Source organism: Mytilus californianus, unplaced genomic scaffold, assembly GCF_021869535.1.
Source record: "Mytilus californianus isolate M0D057914Y unplaced genomic scaffold, xbMytCali1.0.p SCAF_5, whole genome shotgun sequence".
Classification (NCBI taxonomy): Eukaryota; Metazoa; Mollusca; class Bivalvia; order Mytilida; family Mytilidae; genus Mytilus; species Mytilus californianus.
This window is the reverse complement of record NW_026262701.1, coordinates 27,202,354-27,222,520: the sequence shown is the minus strand read 5'-3', so window position 1 is coordinate 27,222,520 and position 20,167 is coordinate 27,202,354. Positions and strand designations below refer to the sequence as shown.

At 32.3% G+C, this 20,167-nt stretch overlaps 1 protein-coding gene and 1 long non-coding RNA gene across 2 annotated transcripts in view; one reads left to right on the top strand and one right to left on the bottom strand.

The window, feature by feature from the left end:
- Positions 1-20,167, bottom strand: part of LOC127702715 (DNA-directed RNA polymerase II subunit RPB1-like) — a 519,640-nt gene that overhangs the window by 289,037 nt on the left and 210,436 nt on the right. The gene's annotated exons all lie outside the window — the stretch shown is intronic.
- LOC127702727 (uncharacterized) lies at positions 17,425-20,058 on the top strand. The gene is made up of 3 exons (XR_007982556.1): positions 17,425-17,517; positions 18,465-18,564; positions 19,519-20,058. It is a non-coding gene; the product is annotated as an uncharacterized LOC127702727 (long non-coding RNA).

Here is a 20,167-nt window from a genome sequence, read left to right as displayed (position 1 = left end):
AAACAAACTTATTAGTAAAGGTTATCTTACCAGTGTTGTAATTAGATCTTTGAATATAGTTTACATTGGCACAAATATCGATTTTGTCATCAGCAAATGAAAACATAACTAAATTTGTATTCTTTTCAAACGGGATGTATAAAGTCACATCCATGTTAATTTTTTTCTATAAAGAGGTTAACTCCTAACTATCATACTGCCTGTCGATACATTTATTTTTGGCATTGCACAAGTCATGTCTTCTTTGACTGTCCATGACGTTAAAATACTAAATCCCTGGGATGTGTTTTAGTTGATTTTAGTCTCAGATGCATGATTTTTTTATTATTAATTGTTTTTGGCTTTTAACTAGCAGTCAGTAACTGTGAGTACTCTCAAATCGTACTTTCTTGTTAATTTGACCTGTTGATACTTTTTGTAATGATTTTTTGTTATTTAATGTTTACTTATTCAGGGTTATATCTCGTCTATATACCAGCTTTAATAAGTGTTTGGTATGACTATAAATTTTCACTTCTTCGTACAATGAACAACAAAATTATTTATTTTGTAAAAAATATTTCCGTTCTCCATTTAAACTGTATACCTTACAACAAAATTATTTTCATTTACCTGTGTATATATGTATTTGGCGGCTTTTTGTTCGAAGTTGTTGTTGTTTTTGTAGTTTTTGTTGTATACTACTGTTGCCTTTATTTATTCACCCCTTATTTCATTGATTTTGTATTTACATTGTATCATAGATCAAATTTATTCGTTCAGTGTATGTCCACTTGTGTTAATATGTCTTTTGATTGAGTTAACGTCATTTTGTTCTAGGTTAAAGTTGTCTTTTTGTCATTGATACATCTTTTTTATTTATATTGTGTCATAGATCAAACTTATTCGTTCAGTGTATATTTACTGGTTTGTGAATATGTCTTTTTGATCGAGTTAAGTCATTTCAATTGAAATTTTATAGTGTGTCTTTCTATGTTGTGATGTTACACTATTGTTTCAGATAAGGTTGAAGGTTGGTACATATTAAAACGTTAAAACCCGCTGCATTTGTTTGCACCTGTCCTAAGTCAGGAATCTGATGTTTAGTAGTTGTCGTTTATTGATGTGGTTTATAAGTGTTTCTCGTTTCTCGTTTTTTATATAGATTAGACCGTTGGTTTTCCCGTTTGAATGGTTTTACACTAGTCATTTTTGGGGCCCTTTACAGCTTGCTGTTCGGTGTGAGCCAAGGCTCCGTGTTGAAAACCGTACTTTGACCTATAATGGTTAACTTTTACAAATTGTGACTTGGATGGAGAGTTGTCTCATTGGCACTCATACCACATCTTCTTATATCTATAGACGGCTCTACTCAGATATCTATCCAGTAAAACGAATGTTTTGCACATTATTTAAAAGATTACAATCAAGTAAAATTTGCGACTTCAATCAAATATTTCGAATTTCCCAGTAATGAAAAAGAATGACGTACAGTGCCTGGTATTATTTCAAATAATACTACCTATCTTTTCAGTGATGGGGATTGAGCTGTGGGTGTCCATTGTTGTTATTGGTCTTGTTTGTACATTTTATACGGCACTGGTAAGTAAAATTGAGAATGGAAATGGGGAATGTGTCAAACAGACAACAACCCGACCAAAGAGGACAAAACAGCCCAAGGCCACCAATGGGTCTTCAACATAGCGGGAAAATCCCGCACCCAGAGGTGGGTTTCAGCTGGCCCCTAAACAAAAATGTTTACTAGTTCAGTGAAAATGGACGCCACACTAAACTCCGAAAAATATAAATGAACTAAAATTTAAAAAAAAAAACATACAGTACATACAAAAAGTACATTTTCTAAATCTAGTAATTGCATTAAAACCACAAGTAGTGAGCACTTCAACCTACACACACCTCCTATTTACCCAAATCCTCGTTCGGTGGATTAATTTTAACCTCCCTTTTGTTAAAGACTTCAGTTGATTCTAATAGTTATTAATCAATTTTAGTAACTATATCCAATGCATTCTTAATAATTAGTAACTACATCCAATGTTTTCTTAATAATTAGTAACTACATCCAATGTTTTCTTAATAATTAGTAACTACATCCAATGTTTTCTTAATAATTAGTAACTACATCCAATGTTTTCTTAATAATTAGTAACTACATCCAATGTTTTCTTAATAATTAGTAACTACATCCAATGTTTTCTCTATTGTAAATGATTAAAAAGTCAACATTTGCAAAACAAATGCTATAATGGTGTCGTATTATAGGTTCATATGTGACCGGGTTAAGGAAGGAATCCAAGGTGGGTTTTTTTTCAGTTAAGTAAACCCTTCGCAACTCAAATGAGCATCAATGAAATAGTGTTGTTTTCTTTAGGGAGGATTAAAAGCAGTAATGTGGACAGATGCTTTCCAAATGATAATCATATGGATTGCATTGATAGTCCTAATAATAAAATCCACTATAGATGTTGGAGGAATATCCTATGTTTTTGAAAAATCTGATGAAGGTGGTGTATTAGAACTAAACAAGTTAGTATGTGTTTACAAAATATTTGTATTACTTAGGTTTTTGTTCTGCTAGAGCAGTCTTAGTATCTTTGTTTTACAATTTTGCAAGACATAAATTTGGCCTATTAAAAAGTAAAAAATAAACTACATTGTAGTTTTCTTATAGTCTTTGAATATTCCCACGTATTTTAAAATGTCGAATTAGATACGTTTCCATTAAAGTTAAAAGCTGATTCATTTCATCAGAGTCATAAAGCATTTCTACAGAATTCACTTGTAGCAAGATCCTGAATATTTTTTGTTTTTATTTTGAAACAGAAATTTGCTTAAAATGTGTCCTTGACAGTGTATGAAGTATGTTTACTAGAAAAAGGTCAAGTTGAACTTAAAATGTTTAAATCGAAGCCCTAAACTGAAAGGGATGAATTCACTGCATATTAAAAAAAAAGGTTCAAATAGTATACTTCAAGATTTTGCGAGAGGTAAATTTGTACCTCCCTTTCCATATAGCTTTATTCCTATGTGATTGTGTGCTATTTGATAAAAATCTACGAACAACTATCTCACAGATATCCAGGACGAGGAACAAATAAATGATTAGTCTTGTTAAAAAAATGAGTCGACCGGGATGAAGGGTGGAAATTTCGACTACGACTCGAAAATGAAGTTCTGTTGGAGAAGGCAAAAACTTTTCCTTGCAACATGCCTTCTGTGGACCCCTGAAAGAGTTGTTGCCTCACTCGTCCAACACCAGACATCGGATAAATTGTCCCCATTCCGGCCGGATGAGCCTACGTATTTTTACATCCCGTAAAGCCAAACAGAAACCACTCTTAAGCATGGGTTTTACCGGATGCGAAAAGCCCGGGAATAATCAACTCTATACCCCTGTCAACTCTTTTCTTTTTAGGTGAATGTTTAAATTAATGTGTGCATTTTGTCGGTTTTTGTAGTTTATGGGCAAATTAATATATATAACAAAAAAGAGATGTGGTATAATTGTCAATAAAAAAAATATCCACCAGAGTTCAAATGATGAAGTTAAAAGGAATTATAGGTCACAGTACGGCCTTCAGCAATGAGAAAAACCATACCGTACAGTCAGCTACGAAAGGCCCAAGCATGAAAAAATGTTAAACATGTATTCGTTATTGGGATAAAAAAGCGTATTAAATTAAATGTTAATTGACAAATAAAAGTAAATTAAAAAAATAAATCATTTAAAAAAACGACAAAACAAACAATATCTTTGAAATTTTTTGATGTCGAAAGAATTGAATGGAAAATTAGTTTTTCGTCACTTCTAAAATTTTGAAAAACAAAGTCTTTCATATATTAATGTAATTTCAGTTTTAATCCTAGTCCTATTGAGAGACATACATTTTGGACATTGTTTATTGGTGGCTTCATGTTAACATTGTCTGGGTATATCGGAGATCAATCAATGGTACAAAGATTCATTAGCATGAAAAATGTCAAAGGTGCACAGTTGTAAGTGTTTATATTGATATAAACTTTTATAAATACCTAATTTGAAAAATTGTGTGATGTGATGTGATGTGATGTGATGTGATGTGATGTGATGTGATGTGATGTGATGTGATGTGATGTGATGTGATGTGATGTGATGTGATGTGATGTGATGTGAATACACCTCATTCTGGCAGATAGTAATTATACAATGTAAATTAATAATCGCTTTGCATTAACATTGATTTTATTTCAGGGCATTGTATATACAGTTACCTACCAGTATAGTAATGATCACTGCTTTGGTATATACTGGTCTAGTTCTCTATGCCAAGTATGGAGACAACAATCCTGTTCCGTGTATAATTGATAAAAGCGATCAGGTAACGGTCACAGCTAATTTTTTTTTATCATAATCTTTTGGCCGTCTGTCGTTCAAGTAAAACTATTATTTGAATACTTCCCTGGCATTTTCACATGCACTTTTTTTCTATTGAAAAGATATTTTACTGACATGAATCAAGATAATAAAAAAAAGTCGTAAACTGTAACGTCAAATACTGCAAATTGATCATACAAATAAATACTTGGCACTTTTAACAGAAGATACGGCATGGTTTTATTGTTATTTCTTCTGAGAGAAAAAAAAACAATGCCATGTGAATTTTAATTTTAATAAAAGCTCCGTTTATTCAGATGCTTTTTAGAATGTCAGAAAGCTGATTTGGTATATTTAAATATTAAGTCTTTTACATTTCCCACCGCAAAGGAAGCTGCCATATTTCTCAAACTTGTGACGTCACCATTACTGTTCCGTTTCTGTTCGGCATCAGTCTATACACACCTCGCATATTCAACAATTCGAACATAAATACCTTCGGTGGGTTTTCATGACGACAGAATCAGACAAATATAGGTTAAGTTATAGTGTGAAACCAACATTTTAGGCGGTGGTAATTAAGTCGCAACAGCTATCAGTTTTCATATTACATATAAGAATAAGAAGATGCGGTATGATTACCAATGAGACATCTTTGCACTAGAGACCAAATGACGTAGAAGTTAACAATTAAAGGTCACCGTACGGACTTCAACAATGAGCAAAACCAATACCGCATAGTAAACTATAAAAGGCCCCGAAATAATAAATGTAAAACAATTCAAACGAGAAAGACTAACGGCCTGTACTTAATGTACAAAACAATAAACGAAAAACAAATACAATACTAGTATACAGCAACAAACGACAACCACTGAATTACAGGCTTCTGACTTTGGACAGACACATACATAATGTAGCAAGATTGAACGTGTTCGAAGGCGCCGAACCTTTCCCTAACCTGGGACGGTGGTGTAACAATACGACATAAGAACACACTATAAAAATCAGGTGAAAAGGGCTGTTTACTTATTATGTGTTATATCTCGTCTTAAGTTTTTTAATATGTACCGCCTTTACAAGTTTTTAGTATGAAGATAAATATTCACTTCTGTACTCGTACTATGAACAACAAATTTATTTTGTAAAAAATGGTTCGGTACTCCTAACAACAAAATTATTATATTTAAATTAACCTGTGTACGTTACTTTATTTAACGCCATTTTGTTCTAGGTTAAAGTTGTATTTTTGTCATTGATACATCTTTTTTATTTATATTGTGTCATAGATCAAACTTATTCGTTCAGTGTATATTTACTGGTTTGTGAATATGTCTTTTTGATCGAGTTAAGCCATTTCAATTGATATCTTAATGTGTGTCTTTTTATGTTGTAATGTTACACCACTGTTTCAGGTTAGGGTGAAGGTTGGTGCCTGTTAAAACGTTTAAACCCGCTGCATTTCCATGCACCTGTCCTAAGTCAGGAGCCTGTTGTTCAGTGGTTGTCGTTTGTTGGTGCGGTTCATAAGTGTTTCTCGTTTCTCGTTTTTTATATAGATTAGACCGTTGGTTTTCCTGTTTGAATTGCTTTACACTTCATAGCTTGCTGTTCGGTGTGAGCCAAGGCTCCGTGTTGAAGGCCGTACTTTGACCTATAATTGTTTACTTTTTACACATTGTGACTTGGATCGATAGATGTCTCATTGGCACTCATACCACATTTTCTTGTTTATATTAACTCATCAAATCGATACAAAGCACATAAAAACCACAAAAACCCCACAAAAGACACAAAGTATGGTCTGATCTGAGAAGATTTGCAGTTACTAAAATCTAGTTCAAAACCTAAAACTTATAATAAAAATTATGTGTCCAAGACTACAATATCAATCAGTACACATCCAATATCCAATGGATTAAGTGTAAAGACGCCATTAACAGTCAGAGAAGAACACGACCTTGTGCAATGCCAAAATATAGGTATCGAAAGATTGTAGAACCGTGAATATGCATATGTGTATAACAATAATATTTAGTTTGATTTTAATTTAATGATAACTGAATCAATATTTATATCAATAACACACAATATTCAAAGATCTAATTATAGTGTTGAATTGGCAACCTTTTAGAATTTATTTTAAGGATCGATATCTATATTTACGGAATTGATAAACAACATCGCCGTGAAAAGTAGGACGTGCTATCCAGTGTGTAGCAAGTCTTCTACATGTACAGCCAAATTTCCAAAACCAAATCTTTGTATCTATAGAAGAATGTAGTAAAAGTTTAAAGTAATTTTTGGCAACGTAATCCTTGATGAATGATTACCAGTAATACATAGATTACGTTCATTGGGATTCAAAAAGTTACCACAGACACGAGCATATCGAACAATTTGTGATATATAAACAAGATGGTGCCAAAGGAACATCATCGTCCAAAAAAGGGAAATTAACAATAGAGGACGAAAAATCGTCGCCTGGCTGCCGAAGAATGGTGTGATTATGGATATTGTCAGTAAATGCCATATTTAAGGAATCATTTAAAAATTTAGACAGATAGGTAGCTATGGCGTAAAAATACACTTTTTGTGCACTTCAACGTAAAAGGAGTCCACAAAATGTCGCAACCTACAAAAAAGCGATAAATTCAAAATTGAATACTGTGTATCATGTTTACAGCTATCCTTAGCGATATACCTATAGAAAAAATCGGAACGCTTGCACTATTTTTCACAATGCTTTGTTTGTATTTAAACCATATAATTTATTATAGGTTTCTTCACCCTTGAAATGCAAATGTTTGTTGACGAAACATAAATATTTTTCACGCCAATAAAGCAATTTAGTTATTTGAAGAATGATAACGTTAAGTTACTTTTGTTTGTATAATATCATGACATTTTTACAGCTTTTACCATACCTAGTCATGGACATTTTAGGGAAGATTTATGGTTTACCTGGATTGTTTGTTTCTTGCATATTCAGTGCTTCCCTAAGGTATGCAAAACTCAACTTTCTGATATTCAAAAGATAATTCAAGACAAACAACACAACATAGAAAACTTAAAAACTGTGCAACACGAACCCCACCAAAAACTGGGGTGATCTCAGGTGCTCCGGAAGGGTAAGCAGATCCTGGTCTACATGCGGCACCGGTCGTGTTGCTCATGTAAGTGAAAACCCGGTGATACGTCTTATTCGGTTAGTCACATTCGGGGAAAAGGGGACGGGATTGTAGTTACGACAACTGGAACATATCCGTCGTCATCTGCGAAACAGATATTTCATATCGGTCAACCAACTCGTGATGGCGTCTGTAAAATTTACGAAAGGATGATTTCAACTTCACCACTTGAAACTCTTGGTTTAATAGCTTCCTTGTGAGCAGCAATCCTCTATCAAGGATATATATTAGATTGCAATAATATTTCAATAATGTTTACGGGATGGTTTCAGGAAACCCGACGAAAATTTCTACTTTAACAAAACATTTCAACAACCAACTGAGACATTTATACAAGGACATTATAAGAGCTGATTCTTTTTGTTTTGTTACATTTATCAAGTATCAAGTAGAATATACCTGTGCTCTATATTTATATGTGTTTATTCCATCTTTAACCTTCCTATTTTCTGTCTAAGTTCTCATAGATTAAATAAACGACACATTATTTGAGTATATTGCAATGATATAAACTTTAATGGAATACTTATATGTTGTCGGTTTTATTTATGAGAACCCAAAATTTATAATTTTACAAAAATTTCATACAATCAATGAAAATGTATCAGGCAGATATCATGAGAAGTGAAGCAAATCCTTTTTGTTTGGTTAGAAAGTGCATACAATGTAAAAGGGGATGAGTTATATGCTACAATATATTACACAGTATGTTCTACCGCATGCGGTAGAATAGACTGTGTAGCACCATTTATTTCAAGTTTACATTTTTATTGTCGTGCTCTCCAAACGATTAATGTTTTTCTTTTCTTGTTGTTATTATTTTTATAAACTGATATAGATATATATATAAATTTATATATATTTGGTGCTTTTATTATTGTAGTACAGTATCTTCAGGAGTTAATGCATTAGCTCTTGTCCTTATTACCGACATCTTAAAACCGCTCTTCAAATACTTCAAGCAACGGGACATGGACGAAGCTTTAGCAACCACGTTGTCTAAAATAGCTGCGCTGTTTTATGGGCTGCTTACAATTGGCTTAGCATTCCTTGCCCAGTATTTTGGAAGTCTTATTGTTCAAGTTGGTTTAAGTATTTCCGGTATGGTTGGAGGACCGTTACTGGGACTATTTGCATTGGGCTTTTTCTTCCCGTGTACAAATTCTTTGGTAAGTGTTTGTAAATTTATATGTTGACTTTTTTTTTGTACCGTGTATGTTTTGGGGTGTTTTTTTTAGGGGAGCTAGGGTGATCTCTCTTGAAGTTTTACTGATATTTGTAAAGTAAAAAAAGACATCCTCTGAATGTCATTTTTTATATTATTATATGATTCAATATACTTGTCTAAACTACTGCAAAACATTTAAAACTACTCGAGAAAATGACGCATTCGTTGAAAGCGTGGAATATTAGGTAAATTAAGAAACATTTTCTACACCTGTTTTTTATTAGCTATTACGTAGTCGTCAGTGACTTGGGATTTTCCTATCACATCACCTCATGTAGAGCGCACATGTATTTTTCCCGCAAAATTTAAACGTTTTTGATTCACTTGGAACGCGAAAGCAAATTTAAATAGTCAAATCCTGACAAGTATGCAAGACTTGTTGCTGTATATCATATGGTTTTTACTTTTATCGTTTTGTACACAAATCAGGCCGTTATCTATCTCGTTTGAATTGTTTTACATTTGTCATGTCCCTTTTAGCTTTCCATCGGTATGGGTTTTGCTCATTGATGAGAGCCGTACGGTGACCTATAGTTGCTAACTTCTACGTCATTTGGTCTTTGTTGAAAATTGACTACGGTGCATTACATTTGCGCGCAATCGTAAAACAATTACTTATATCCCAAATGCGCGCAAATGTAATACGCCCGTTGACTATAGATATAAGAAGACTATGTATTTATTGGCAATTATATTGCATCTTTTTTTTGAAATATGTAAATATCGGACATTCTTTAATAAAATTTACTCTCGACACAAACAAGCCTCATTAGGAACTGAAAATTTAACTCTTGGTTATGGAACGCCTCAGCTGTCGTATGTGGAACTCTGATATTACTTTATGTTGTTTTATTATTACTTGATGATATTTTGTCTTTACTTAATATGGTTTTGACATTACGTAATGATGTTTTGATATAACTCAATATGGAATAGTCATTACTTAATGATATTTCGATATTACACGATATGGTTTCGTATTGACTTGATATAGTTTTGTCATTACTCAATATGGTTTTGTCATTACTCAATATGGTTTTGTCATTACTCGATGTGGTTTCACCATTATTTAATGTGGTTGTGTCATTAGTCAATGTGGTTTTAACATTACTTGATGTGAATGTGACTCAACGTTATGTAGTTGTTTCATTACATGATGTGGTTTTGTTATTTCGTAATGATGATTTGCCTATTCTTTATATGGTTTTAACATTACGTAATGATATTTCAAACTTGACGATTTTACACTACATGATGTGTTTGTTTCATTATTTGATGTGGTCCTGTCATTCTTTGATGTGGTTATCCCATTACTTGATGAGGTAAAACCACGTGACCAATTCGGAATAAAATATGTTCTATTTTTAAACAGATTTCAATATATCATTTGTTTAATGTGCTTTGGATGGGTATCGCTATCCATTGAGTTAAAGTTCAAATTAAAGTTCGAGTGGTTGTTCAGAGTTATTTAGTATGAAAAAGGTAACCGGCAGACAATAATAAGAAAAAAAGTATTTAAAAGTTTACAGTATTTCTTACATAATTGGGATATCCCCAAACCACTTTGTCTTGTTGTTTTTATCCTAAGTTCTCAAACGGATATATTGCTGCTGTAAGTGTAAAAGCGTCATGTTGATCGGCTGTACATTTATCTATACATTTATCGGTAAAAACAAAATTAAAAAAAAATGTTTTTCTGTAGATGCTTTTTCTTGAAATTGAGGAATAACTGAAAAATGTAAAATATAGATAGATAGATAGATAGATAGATAGATAGATAGATACTTTATTCTCTAAAAACTAATTACAAGTTTACAGAGAAACATACAATATAAATACAGATACAATAGTTGAGGTACACAAATACAGTATGATATTCTAAAACTACAAAATTATAATGGCATACGTGTTTAGTAACATGTATAATGAAAGGTTAAACTCAATAGAAATAAAAAAAAAATGGAGATGGAGACGCCGACGCCACTATCGACGACGAAATATAGGTTTGTTGGGTCTCACTGCCGCTACATTGATGTCGCAGGTTCGACACAAATCAAACGACTTGAACTTTAATGTAAACAAATGAAGCACTTCAAATCAACTCACTCTTAAGTTACAGGGAAACGGGGGGAGGGGGCTTGTACTGAGCGACAAAGCATCAATACTATAAAATAGGAATTCTCCGAATTTTTTTTAGCGTAAATGATCATTTGAACTTATACAAATATCAATCTTTTATTTGTAATCAATTGAATTCCCTGATCTACCTTGCACTAATTGAAAAATAAACTTTTTGGAATATCTGTTTCACATGTGACGACGGACATGTTCCAGTGGTCGTAACCATAATACCGTCATCTTTTTCTTGAATGTGAACTACCAAATAAAACCAAATCACTGGGTTTGTACTTTCTCGAATAACACGACGGGTGCCTTTCTGGAGCATCCGAGATCACCCCGATGGATTTATATTACCCAGTCATACCGATCTATTGAGTCAGCCAAATGAAACTGTTTTGTATGCCACCGCAACTGAAAGTTGGGAGGGGGGGCATATTGTTTTACCCCTGTCCGTCCGTCCGTCCGTCTGTCCGTCCCATTATGGGTATATAGTTATTCCGCATAACTCCTCCTACAGTTTGAATCCTAGGAAGTTTTCTCTTTACTGTCTGTTTGTACATATATTGAAGGTGTGCATGTGGTCAGGGTTTAATGTTTATTAATATTTGCTCTTTTGGGAGATAGTTGAACTTTGTAATTTTTTGGGAAATTTACTTGCATAAGAAGAGCGTTTCCAGATAACTCCTCCTACAGTTTGAATGCTTGGAAGTTTTCGCCCTGCTGGCTGTTTGTACATATATTGAAGGTGTGCATGTGGTCAGGGTTTTTATTTTTATTATCTTTTGCTCTTTTGGGAGATAATTGAACTTTTTTTTTGTCATTTTTTGGGGTATAAGCGGTTAAATGAGTTGAGTGCGGGGCATCACTTTGTTTAGTTTACATTTTTTTCTCGTGTTGTGCTGTTACACAAGTGTAACAGTCCGATGTAAGGTTAGGATTTAGCGCTCACATACATGTTAAACTCCGCCACGTGCACTTTCTTTATGTACCTGCCCAAGTCAGGAGCACGAGGTGGCCTTTTATAGCTGACTATATGGTATGTTGAAGGCTGTACGGTTGCCTATATATGATTTCTTACATCCACTGCATTTAAACTCTGGTGGATAGTTGTCTCATTGTCAATCACACCACATCTAACTTTATTTCAACTTCTATGTTGCGTTTTGTATACTGTAACATTGTTTATCTTTTGTACGCATACCCCCGGAGCCCTCTTTTCGGAATCCCGAGCAAAAGTCCTTGTTCCGCGATAGAAAATTTAAGTACGAACTCATATAAGATAGCACGAATTTCAACTCAAAATCTTAATTAATCTAAATGAGACTTAAATTCGAATCTTACTCAAACTCAAAAAGTGACTCAAATTTAATGGTGTAACTAGAACTCTACCTTTAAATGTGACTCAAACTTGAATTCCAACTCGAAACTCAATGCTTTAACTAAAACTTTAATTCTAATAATGACTTGAATTCGGAATCGGAGACTAACTCAAACAGTAACCCTAACTTTAATTTGAACTCTAATTCAATGGATGGCCACACTCATCCAAGGCACATACAACATGGAAATCTATCTAAAAATAGAACAGGTTTTTTTCCGAATTGGTCACGTGACTTTACCTCATCAAGTAATGGGATAACCACATCAAAAAATGACAGGACCACATCAAATAATGAAACAAACACATCATGTAGTGTAAAATCGTCAAATTTTGAAATATCATTACGTAATGTTAAAACCATATAAAGAATAGGCAAATCATCATTACAAAATAACAAAACCACATCATGTAATGAAACAATTACATAACGTTAAGTCACATTCACATCAAGTTATGTTAAAACCACATTGACTAATGACACAACCACATTAAATAATGGTGAAACCACATCGAGTAATGACAAAACTATATCAAGTCAATACGAAACCATATCGTGTAATATCGAAATATCATTAAGTAATGGCTATTCCATATTGAGTTATATCAATAAAACATCATTACGTAATGTCAAAACCATATTAAGTAAAGACAAAATATCACCAAGTAATAATAAAACAACATAAAGTAATATCAGAGTTCCACATAAGACAGCTGAGGCGTTCCATACTTGGTTGTTAGTATTTTCTTTGTCTTGCTATCAACTTGCTTGTCTAACAACCATCAATAAATCTCAAGTAACAGATTAAGTATTTTGCCGATATAAATGAGTACCTAAGTACTAACTTCACCGACTTTTGCTTCACAGAGTTACCGTCCTACGAAAAAATAAACATACTGCTAGGTGAATATTTCTATAAGGTTGATCCAAATGTTTGTAAGCATGTTGACACTTTTAGTAAAAAGATGTTGAGTGAAATGTACACTTACAGGTCTTCGATTTTAGAAAATTAAGCTAACTGTGATTTGCGTGTGCAATTTAATTGATGGGATCTCTAAATGTTGAGATGTTATCTTAATATATAATGCTGTTATGTTTTACATGAAAGTTGACTTGTTTTAAAGAGAATCGATTTTAAACTATGATATTGTCCTATGTGTATTTTATTTCATTGTACATTATTCATTGTATATGCTCTTAGACGCATTTGTAGGTACCCTGCTTGCAAGTGCCCCCGTTGTAAAGGGGTAGTTTCTTAATTAATATATATATATATACAGAATTTCTGCAGGTTTGCACTTACAACTTTCATGTTACATGTTTATTATACTATAAGTAGTAGTTTATGTACCACTTATGAATAAAGTGATCATAACAAAGTTATATATAACACTTCAATAAAAATGTCTTTATAAATTATTTGTAATATGCCTACATGTATGAATGTACTTTTGAAAAAAGTAAAATAACAAAAATACCGAACTCCAAGAAAAATCCGAAACGGAAAGTCCCTTATCAAATGGCAAAACCAAAATTTCAAACACATGATCAAACGAATGGAAAACAACTGTCATATTCCTGACTTGGCACAGGCATTATGTAGAAATTGGTGGATTAAACCTGGTTTTATAGCTAGCTAAACCTCTCACTTGTATGACAGTCGCATAAAATTCCATTATATTGACAACAATGTGTGAACAAAACAAACAGACGTAATGGGCAAAAATAGGTGTACAGCAGTCACCATTGTGTTATAATCTTAATCACTTTAAAAAAACAAACAAATATGTCAACAAAGAAAAACAAAATGGCATATAGACAAAGCACATAAGCAAAAATGAAAGACAGGAATATAAAAAAAACTACCATAGCACAATAACACAATGGCGGGATGTATAAGTACCGACCACGCCAAAATGATATTACCAAAAATGGACAAAAAAGTAAAGGTTAATAATTTACAAAGACAACCAAAAGAACACTATAACACGTAAGTAAGATAATAAACAACGTCAGTACATAGAATCTATACTTCAAGACCATGATGAATTATTTGTGAAGTATCAACAAGGTCTTGGTATCTTTCGATGAACTTTTTTAGAAAAAGGACGAGACGTTCTTTGACATAACCCTGGTTCATCAACTTTCTGCTCAGACACTGGTGACGTTTTATAAAGTCTGAGTAGCAGCTGCAAGCTCTAGAATACCGAATGAGTTGGGAAATGTATGTCCCATATGCAGGTGAATTTGGTATATTGCTACTAAGGTGGGGGAAATTGATAATTTCAAAATTAAAATCGTCTCGGTTGTCGTAGATTCTGGTACTGAGATGACCGCTTATGTCAAATTCGTGGTATTAGTCTAAAAATTAGACGGAGGAAGCCGTGTCTGTTGTTTCTTTAATTTCTAGTTCTGGAGGATATATTAATGGAACCCAATCAGAAAAGTTTGGATTGTTAATGGAAAGAACATCATCAATACATCTGAATGTGAAATTAAATGGTCTGGCTTCTTTGATCTTCTTGTATTTAACGAGTGTCTGAAGGAACTCAGACTCATATGAAAATAAGAAGAGGTCGGCAATGAGAGGCGCACAGTTCGTTCCCATAGGAATACGGATTTGAATTGAGATTTTGTAGAGATTTATCAGTTTTTTTTTAATAAATTTGTGGTATGCATATAAAAAAATAACTTTTAATTCTAATACAGACAAACATTGGTTGATGTTTGATATTTGATATTTCTGTACTTTCATGCAAAGAAAAATCCAACCTTCATTTTTCTTTTATTATCGTGCGGATTTTATCTACATTTTCACCTGTGATTTTTCTGTACATATGCAATGTAAAGTATATATGCAAAATTCATATTTTATTGACAAAGTTATAATAATAATAGTCATATGCAATTGTTGAATCAAACTGGCTCATCAAAACTTAGAAGAAGAAAAAATTAAATAAAAGTGTAAATTCCATTAAAAAAAGTGGAAAATTTTTACTTCCATTTATATTTTTCATCGTGCATAGCTATTAATGACCAAAATAAATCTGAAATACATTGCCTTACCCTCAACGGATAAAAAAACAACTGAAAACCACAACAATGAAATAATACAACTAAAATTGCATGCATAGTTTACATCCTAGATAACAAATGATTAAAATGAGATGTGGAATACATGTCAATAAGACACAAAACCAAATAAACACACACCAAAAGATACATAAAGGTTAACATGCGTTCTTTTTATTAGACAAGTGTGTATTCAATGTGTAATACTGTATACAGAGAAAAAGCATCATTATGTGAAAAGAAGGTAAAGCAAATGATAGAATTGAAATAAAATATGAGAAGATAGCTCTTACAAAATATCAGAATATCAAAAGTACGTTTTTCCTGTTACAACATAAAATAGAAAAATTTTGTGTTCTGCTATTTTACAATCCAAGATGGCGGAAGATCCCCACACCACCTCTATATTCTTATACACTCAATTAACAATGTGGAGACAATGGCATAATACAATATGTACAATCTTGCAGAATATACCTGCTAACCTCTATTATAGTATTAGTTTTAATTTTTATACGTACTTACAGGGTGCAACTATAGCGGTGCTAACCAGTTTATCATTTTCGTCTTGGTTAGCTATTGGAAGTGTTGTTAACATGTCTGGCCCACCACCAACGTCATGTCCATTATCGGGTAACAGTACAATACTAAATGACACAGTACTAAGCACGACGACGATGATATTTAACTTAACATCGGAAATATCCACTGGAAATGATATAGAAGAGTACGTTTGAATTAACAGCTCCGATCTATTTTTGTATCAGTTTGGACTTACTCCATCTGATTAATGTAAATGTTAAAATGTGGATAACTATTCCCGTATTTCTTTTAGCTTTTTACATATCAGGCCTCCTTTAAACAAGCAAAAAAATCATAAAATTGTATTCATACAAACATAATCAAAATACAGTAATATATACATGTATATATCCTTCTTTTATTAACCATAAATATATCGAATTTATCTTCGAGGATTTTTTTGTGTTTGTTTTTGTAATATGAAGATCGAAAAGTCTAAGCAAATAACATAGAATAACGTTTCTATCATATGTGGTTACTATAATAATGTGATAATTTTCTTACATTGCAGGTCCGACCTGCAGACATTTTACAGCATTTCATATCTTTATTATAGTCCACTCGCCGTAATAATAGCAGTCATTGTAGGACTGTTAGTCAGTTGTTTCACAGGTAAAACGTAAAATTGGCATTCATCAAAGGCCAGAAATGTTTAACCATTTCTCTGTCTTTTATCTGTAATTGCCTGTTAAACTGATGACTTTAAAGTTGTCATCTTTATGCATATTAAACTAATGAAAAATTGGACGCTGACTGTTAACTCGTTATCATAAATGTCAGGAGACATTTTTTAATCCGAGTAACGATGATTACGTTACCAAATGACATGACAGTATGAGAGTCATTGTTTAGCCCTTGAAAACGCAAAATGGTAAAAAATTGAGAGAACACTTTATAATTTCATGCGTCCGAAGCGCTTTTCTTGTTTTACTTTCATCAGGAACACTCAATGTCATGAATATTTGGAAATTGACATTTCTGACATAAAAGGGCATTTTACACATAGTTGTTGACAAACATTTGATATTCACCTACTAAAATCATTTACCCATGTTAACCTGTTTTAAACAAATTGATTTTAAACAAGTTGCGACTCAAATCGCGATATTATCATAATTATTGACATCATTTAAAAATGAGCATTTTTTGCTGTTTTTCATTAATTGAAAGGCCTAAAGCAAATATGTCGGACATGATTAAAAATATAAATATTCACATTTTACAGACTAATACTTTGTGAAGATCTGTCGGAGGTTGTTTGAATCATTTATATCACTTTCCTATAGATTTTTAAAGTGACCATATCAGACCTCCTCAATTTCAGTAGTGTTTCTATTGATAAAAGGTTTGAGCACAGAAAAGACCATTGTAAATAGTTTGATCAAGAAGCTATGATAAGTGAAAACAAAAAATAAAGAAGCAAAAGAAAAAAAAAACATTATCTTTAGATTTGCATCAAAGTATATGTCAAAAATACTTTCTATATTTCAAGGCGGCACAAGAAAAAATCCTGTGGATAAAAGATTACTATCACCTTTGTACCACTCCATAGCTTCTCTGTCAAATATACATACAGAGGATAACCTTAAGGTAAGTTAAAGTTATTACATTGTTTTGTGTGTTATGTTAAACAATTTCATTACTACGAATTAATAAAAATAACCCTTTAAATGTTGTGTGTCCAAGGCGCTGTTCTGGATTTACCTTTTTCAAGAACTCTTAAATCAAAGCATTTGAAAACCCATACGGTCAGTATGACAAAACATGACACAAAACATTAGCTTAAACCATCTTAGGTAAACTTTGCCTGAGGGAGGTTGAACCTTACTTTCTAATAATTTCATAATCTATTACCGACAAATCTAGGAATAGGTGTTATTTATCATGTCAGTGGCAAGGCTGTTAATACACCCTGAGGCTAAACGTGCACCAGCAGTATAGATCATTAAAGTGAGCATTCGTTATATATAGTATATACATCATTAATATTACGAAGCCGAACTGAAAAAGTGATAAAGCGATATGTTTCATGTATGTTTCATCTGTGTTTTTACTTTAATTTGCCACGAGGAATCTTATTGGAATTTTGGCCCTTAATGCTCTTCATCTTCGTACTTTATTTTGGCCCTTTTTTATTGGAGCGTCACTGCTGTGTTTTTTGAAGACTAAACTCGTACAAAATTTTAATCCTGTTTTTTTGGTGAGTTAATTTGATCTATACATAAAATAGTATATAAGACTAAGACAATAGCATGAAGTATTGTAGTCTTACATCATGCATTTTTACAATTTTATATAAAATATGAATAATGATTTCATTTACACAGATTGATTTAAACATTTTTTAGTCTTGGTTATTGACTAACAAATTGTTTAGTCCACTTTTCAGTCTGTGTTTTTCTTGTGTATAAAACCGATTAGTTATATGAGTATTTGAAGGTTCCCATCTCTTTAAAGTCCAGTTTTGATTTAGCACTTTTATTTTTGACCGACTTTTGTCAAGAAAAGGTTTCATTATTCTTACGTTTTAATTTTAGTTGAAAGTATTGAACATAGAGACAAATATTGTTAATGGAGATCTCACAGAAAAAGAAAATAACGGCTATGTCAATACTGAAAACGGATGTCGACTTTAAGGTAGGTTGTGTGACTGTTCCTCATGTAATCCTACCACACCTTCCAAAACCATATTTACATACATGATATTGAGCTAATCCAGAAACACTACAATAGTACACAAATGCATTAAGAGGCGAGCATACGGTCTTTAGCATCACAGAAGTGTCCGTATTTCACACCTAATTTAACCAAGTTGTGAATGTGCACTGAACCCCAAAATTTTTTGTAAAAACACATTGGCTGGTAAAATATCAGTTGCGTTGGATTTTTAAACACTTTTAAAGATTATGCACCAGAAATATATATTAACTTTTTGAATAATAATAATGACTTAAAACTATAAGAAACTAGAGGCTCAAAGGGTCGCTTTAATGTAAACAGTTTCTCTCTATGTACTATAGTTTATGAAGAAAAAAAAACAAAATGCAGACAAATCGTTTTTCAAGACCAATATCCTCTATAAGGAGTCATGATTTCTTATTTTTAGATCTTGTTCAGCTAGTCCATTTTTGTATTTACTATTTTTCTGAGTCTACTATAGTTTTTGCAAAACACCAACCAAATTAGTATATAACAAAAAAGAAGGTAAAATCGACTTTCAAGGGCAATTACTTCTATGAGTATTTACGTTCAGCTAATAAAAAACTATAATTACAACTTCCGAAGCCAAAAATCAATTTTTTTGAAGAAAACTTTTATATATTCTGGTTCTAAAATATGGAATAGTTTACCAAATGAAATAAAGATGAGTAATATATTTGTATCATGTTACAATTTTTCATGAAGAGGGCAAATTAATATGTTTTTTCATTAGTATCTTTATAAAATTGTATATTGTGTATATATCATTATAATACTGTATGTACTTTATGAAATTTTATTATTATTTTGAGGACTCTCAGGAAGATTTGTTTTAACTAATGGGTTTATCCTCTTGAAATTAAGATTATTACTCATTTATTTTATTTATAGAATATGAACTTCAATGAAAAAGACTGGAAACAACCTCCTGCCATTGCCAACATTGAACATCTTCAACATATTTTGATTTTTGAAGGATAACATCAAATCTTCATAGTGTTTCTGATATTCAGAAGCATTAAATATATGCAGCACAGTTAATAGTTTCTTTACATTACATTGTTAAGTACATAAGAACTTATTTTGTATTCTGTTTATCTTATTTCGAGTTTTTTGAGATATAAGTCAACGTTTTAAAGATAACGAAAAGTGCAAATCATGTTATAAACTCTAGGATTCTTCAATGATCTTAAATAAAATCAAAACTAAATGCACAAAAATGATGTGCGTATCATATCACCATGGAGAAGTTTCATGTATTAAAAGCAACCAGTGGCCACTATATGGATGCTTGATTTAGTATTATATTAGTTTTCCTCATAATCGGAGAACGTCAAACTAATTTGAACTATGCCGAAGAGATTCTTGTTTTATTTTATAGCTCGGAAAACAAATTTTGCAAAAGCTTCAAACACAGTGATCAAGGCAATAATAAACCACTAAAAATATCGTTCAGAGTATAAAACGTATTTAATAAATTGAACAGAAACTATAAAAGACTTCAATCTTGCCATCAATTAGACGAAGACTGTCGTGGTTC